Source organism: Canis lupus, chromosome 8, assembly GCF_003254725.2.
Source record: "Canis lupus dingo isolate Sandy chromosome 8, ASM325472v2, whole genome shotgun sequence".
Taxonomy (NCBI): domain Eukaryota; kingdom Metazoa; phylum Chordata; class Mammalia; order Carnivora; family Canidae; genus Canis; species Canis lupus.
The window spans coordinates 22,914,481-22,920,575 of record NC_064250.1 but is presented as its reverse complement, the minus strand read 5'-3'; the positions used below and the strand labels follow the sequence as shown (position 1 = coordinate 22,920,575).

The 6,095-nt window shown below is 36.6% G+C and overlaps 1 pseudogene; it reads left to right on the top strand.

Annotated features, from left to right (window-relative positions):
- Positions 1-3,163: 3,163 nt before the first annotated feature.
- Positions 3,164-4,589, top strand: LOC112657901 (vasculin-like; annotated as a pseudogene).
- The last annotated feature ends 1,506 nt before the right edge of the window (positions 4,590-6,095 follow it).

Genomic DNA, 6,095 nt, shown 5'->3' with positions numbered 1-6,095 from the left:
TTTGCCTTAAGTCAGAAGTCAGCTGGAGTCAAGCTTCCTGCAATGAGGTAAGATTTGTTCAAATTCCACTTTGAGACCTTCCTCAAGATTTCTGCCAACTCCCAGGGCTTCCATTCTCCTAATTATATTTGATTTCAAGTTCCTGCTACCATTACTATCCACTGTTCTATATGCCAACACAACTGTAAAACCCAGACCCAGTCCCTTTGTTGAATAAAAAAAGTTATAGATAGACAAACACTCTCCAACAATACATTTGTGAGTAAATAGCCTTGACTAGACATCTGAGGCAGAAACAGAAACATGGCAACAATTTCAAAGATCATATTTGACATTCATCTTCTTAAAATGTCCCTTATCCACCCCAAATGGGAAACCTTCATTGGCCACGTCTCCTTATATCTTCTCTTTATACTCTCCTTTCCCCCTTCCATCGTGCCCCCTTTTGTCTCAGAAAAAAAAATTAATTCCTCCCATTTTCTCACCTGGATTATTGCAATAACATCCTAATTGGTCTCTGTACTTACACTTTGCCCTTCTACTGCCCATTTTCAACATAGCAACCAGAGAGATCCTTTGAAAGGGTGTCAGTTCATGTCACTCCTCTGCTCAGAATCCTCAAATAGCTTCCCATAACACTTGGTAGAAAAGCCAAAGTCCTTACAATGTGTTATACTTGACCTGGTCCCCCTAGTAACTCTCAGGTTTCTCTCCTACCAACTCCTGCCTTGTTCAAACAAAATTCTCCTTGCAGTTCTGGACCACTCCTGCCCCAGATCCTTTTTTCCCTCTGCCTAGAATGATCTTCCCCCAGTTATCTAAGTGGCTTACTCCCCCTGCCTCCTTGAGCTTCTGCTCAATTGTCAGCTCAGTAAAAACTTCCCAGACACCATTTTTATAATAGCAACCCTTCACTTCCCAATTAGTTATGCTCCTTCCTTGCTTTATTTTTCCCCATAGTGCTTATCACTTTCTTATGATCTGATAACTTGCTCATTTATTTATTATCTTTTACCCACTATAATGTAAACCTCATGAAGAAAGGGATTATGGTCTGTTTTTATGGCTGCTCTGTCTTCACAATATCTGAAATGACCTAGGTGCTCAGTAAATATTTGTTAACTAAATCATAAAAGGATTTTCCTCATGCAGACCATCTTAACCATCAGTTGTATTACTTGGGCTTCTGCAGATGCTGTTTACATTGATTGGTTCATTATTTTTTGCAAACCAAAATGTTTCCTTCATAAAGGAATGCTCCATCAACTATTTAGAAGACAACCTTCCCATATTTTTAAACCAAGTTCCACATGCCTTTGTGCTGACCATGAAGGAATGCTACTCAGATTCTCCTTCAAGTAGCAACCTGCCAAAAAGAATGTATTTCACTGACAGCCTCTATCTTCAGGATCTACCATAGCATTCATACCTATGCAGAGGTGTTGTCTTGCTGGCTGCTCCCTATTGATGACCAAACAGAGGGTACACTGGAACTGGGAGTACCTGCTCAACACAGAACCCTGAAGGACAGTCTCTGCTCTGGGGTTCCCAATGGCCTGGCCAAGACTTACTCAGAACTTCACAGCAGTCTGAAGCAATTCTTATCCAATCCTCATCTTTGCCTTTCACACCTTTCACAGGTGTTACACCTGCATCCGCTGGTTCCATGTTGACTCCTGATCCCTCAGGATCCCTGCTTATTTCTCAAAGATATTTTCCTAACAAATCTCTTACACTTCAAATTCTGTCTTGGTAACTGCTTCTTAGAAGGCCTCACCTGGCACAGTCTTCTGGACATCTTCAGTTGGATATACTGTATGAGCTCAAATTCAGTGTGTTCAAAACCAAAGTCTAGAGGCTCTTGTGAAATGTGGCCCAGAACACCATGAATCAAGTGGGAGCCATTTGGGAACTGAGACTGATTATGGGAAGGGAAAAAACAGCACTGAAAACCAGGTCCTATGACTAAGCATAGCAGCACTCAGGCCAGGGCATCCCTGGTTAGAAAGGAATTACTCAGACTCAATTCACATACAAAGAATATCATCTAGATTTTGAATAAAAGTTTCCAGATATTTGAGGTGACCCTTTTTTAGAATATAATCATTTTGAATATTTTTAACCCCAAAATTTATTATAATAAGAGTGGAAAATTAATTTTTAAAAACTAAGTTTTGGATAATTTTTATATGATCCTTATAAAAATAAAATAGCAAAATTTTAATTTTTTAAAGATTCAGACATTTCTTCCATATTTAGGTTCAAAACATTATAAATGGTAAGGAATTTAAGTTGGTGGAATTTTTGCCTTATACTATAAATGGTAAGGATTTAAGTTGGTGGAATTTTTGCCTTCTCCCCTTTCATTGGTATTCTTCAGAGAGCTATAAGATATTTTTGATCCATATGCTAAGAACTTTAAACAGTTTCAAATTACCGTTTAAATATTGCTGAAGTTTCATGACAGATATTTTTATCTTTATTTAAAGCTATAGGAATTTCTGATGTAAGCTTGTTCTATGTCACAGTGGGACAACTTTTCTAAATGAAGACATTAAAAGTGTAAATATATTTAAGATATTGCCATTTCACAGGAGCATGGTAGTGCCAAGGTAGCTACATGCCTCCATTGATGATTTAAAATGTTTTTCCTTCAGATGTGAAAACCTGGGTATCATTTCAAAAAAAAACCAAAGTTTAAAAAACAAACTAGAAAACACTATTTCAGAGAAAAATCCTAGCACATTTCTGTGCAGTCCTATTGGATTTAGGATTTGCCATGAGATATTGAAGACTGCTCTTTACTGAATCAAAGACTAATTAACCCAAAATGGCACAGCATAACTTCAATTTTTCTTCTCTACCATCAAAAATCATAATTGAATTTTGAGAAGCATTATGAAAACTTTACATGGACAGAAAGTTCTTCTAATGTAAAATAATAGATAACAAAATTTTTGAAATATTTTTGACTCTGGTATTGGGCATTCTAATGGAGTTAACACTGTAAGGTAAGAAAAATTGGATAGTGTATACAGGAGATAAATCGCATTGAAAATATAAATTATTAAAAGGGATATACTTAGTCTGCTCAAAATGCTATAGGAAAATTCCATAGACTGCATGGCTTAAACAACAGACATTTCTCACAGTTCTGGAGGCTATGAAGTCCAAGATCAAGATATCAGTATGGTTAGGTTCTGGTAAGAGCTCTCTTCTTGCCTTACAGATGGCCATCTTTTTGCTGTGTCCTAACATAGAAAGGAGAGAGAGAGCAAGCTTGCTGGTCTCTTCTAAGGACACTAATGCCATCATGAGGACCCATCTCTTAAGACCTCAGCTAAACCTAATTACTTCCCCAAAGCCCTCATCTCCAAATACCATCACACTGGGAATTAGAACTTTAAAACATATGAATTTGTGGGGGACACAAACATTCAGTCCATGACAGATACTATGGTAGAAATTCCTATTCTTACAGCAGTACTTTCCATTCTGGAAAAAAAGCAACTCCACAAAAATAATGTCCCTAGCAATAAAACCAGGGGTGGGAATGAAGAGTGCTAAGGGGAGATAAGTGAGAATGCAAACAGATTGAGGCTGAAGATCGTATATATCCTTAACTCCTGAATATGAGAAACAATTAAACTAAACATCATTAGCTAAGGTATATAGGGCTACATGCCCAAACACCCAAATACTCAACCAAGAGTCTTTTAAGCTTCTTTCTTAGAATAGCCTCTAAAACCTATACCTAGAGTATTAAGAATGCTGGTCATTGAGGAAGATGATATAAAAGACTGGCAGAGGGGCACCTGGATGGCTCAGTCAGTTAAGCAACTGACTCCCGGGTTCAGCTCAGGTCATAATTTTATGGGTTGTGGGACTGAGCCCCATATCAGGTTCCATGCTCAGTGGGGAGTCTGTTTGAAGATTCTCTCCCTCTGCCTCTCCCCCCACTCATACACATGCACTCTCTAAAATAATTAAATCTTTAAAATAATAATTAAAAAATAATAAAGACTGGCAGATATCTGGATTCCCAGGAGTAGAAAATTTTTAGTTATAGCCAATTAAGAACAAGGCTGCTTCAAGTGGTATAAAGTCTTAGTCCCTAAATGTGCTGCTTTTCCTACAAAAGCTCAGTATGGAAAAGCCAAACTAAAGAAACTAAAGCTGGGATTTCTTTCACTCCTAAGTCCACCTACGATATTGACAATTCTAATACTTTTGAATCAGCTGCCACGAATGTTAGTACAAAAAATTTAATAAAAGAGTATAATCACTCAAATTCTGCACTTGTTGACAAAATTAATCAACAGGCCTCATCTATCCAAACTGATTTGAATGGGCATTGATAAAAAATGTGAATTCTTGAAAACACTGAAAGGGGACAGGGTTAGAAGAGAAAAGTGAAGATGAAAGTCAGGTTGATCCTGACTTTGCATAATAGGAATTAAATCCTCCAGAAAGGGCTATCAACCAAAACTCTGATGAAAATTATATTCCTCAAAACAATAACAATGCTGCTATGATTTCCCAACAAACCATTGTCTTCAAATTTTCCACAAACTGATGTGAATATATAGAAGGCATCTGGAACAGTGTCTGATACACTGTTCAGCAAACCTGCAATAAAATATCATGTAATATAGTAGGAAATATGGTGCTATCAGTTCTGGGCTTAAAATAATTGTAGTTTGTACTTGTATCAGTCATAGCTCAGTATTTGGTATGTTTGGCTATTACTTGCAGACACCAAGACAAGTACCAGGTTCGGGATAGTCTGGTGATAAGATATGGGATAAGCACTCAAAACCATAATGTACAAAAAATTAATGTACAAAAATTTTGTAAAAAAAATTAAATCATAGAATACAAACTAATTGCTAATCAAATTTGAGAAGAGAAGGACATCAAAACCTGGACTTTAGGACTTCTTGAAAAATGTGGAACTGACTTCAAGGAAGAATTATTTTTGTGAAACTAGAATGTGTATGTGAATAGGTATTTAATTTGAAAAAAAATTTAATGCTCAATTTTTTAGATTAGTCTTTTTACCCACATATTGTTTACTTTGTAACCCCTTCTAAGCAATAAAATCAAATTAATATAAGGCAAAAGTTCAGTAATACAGGAATGAAACCTTTTTTTAAGTCAAGAATTGTTTTATAAAACCAAATTACAACCTTCCTATATATTCTGAACTTCTATAAATGATTCAATGTGAATTGGATATTTGAATTTTGTGAGATTGTAGAATATTCCAAATCTTAGAAAAACATGGGAAGATAGACAAGGCTTCTTAGGTCACTCAGGCAAATTACTGCCATGTGGCATATCTTGCAGCAAGTTTATTCACATGTTACCTTGTACTCTCTGTGGTCTGACCTCAACATGACCAGTCTACAAAATAGATGCTTTTAAAACCCAAAACTCAAACATGCATCATGGTCTTATTCCCATATCTGTAATGGAACAGGTGCATCCTTGATTATTTACACAGAGTGCCAAGAAAAGGGGGTTGCAGACAGAGCCAGCATGCCTTCCCTGGGATTCTTCAGAAGTGCTCATCACTAGCCAAACCCCAGGGATCTGGAAGTGGGATGAGAATAAGCAGAAGTATAGCAATATAAACAGAAGATTAAAATCATGAGTAAAAAAATAATGGCTGAGGATGATGAGGAAAAATATATTTGGTTTCTCTCTTAAATTCCTTTGCTCTCTGAAAAGCTGAGGGATTTTGTTAGGAATAGCTTGTTAACAAGAATCATTTAATATCAAGGAAATGAAACATGATGCTGATAAAATATATAACTTTGTCAAACCTATGAACAATGTTAAACTATGTGTTATTTTCTATTTAAAAGATAAAATGAAGGGCTCCTGGGTGGCTCAGTCAGTTAAGCATCTGCCTTCAGCTCAGGCCATGATCCCAGGGTACTAGGATCAAGCCCCATGTCATGCTCCTTGCTCAGTGGGGAGTCTGATTCTTTCACCCTGTGTGCATATGTGCGTGAGCGTTCTCTCTCTCTCTCTCAAATAAAAAAAATATAAAAAAAAAAGATGAAATGATTATGTAAGCCAAAAGTAAT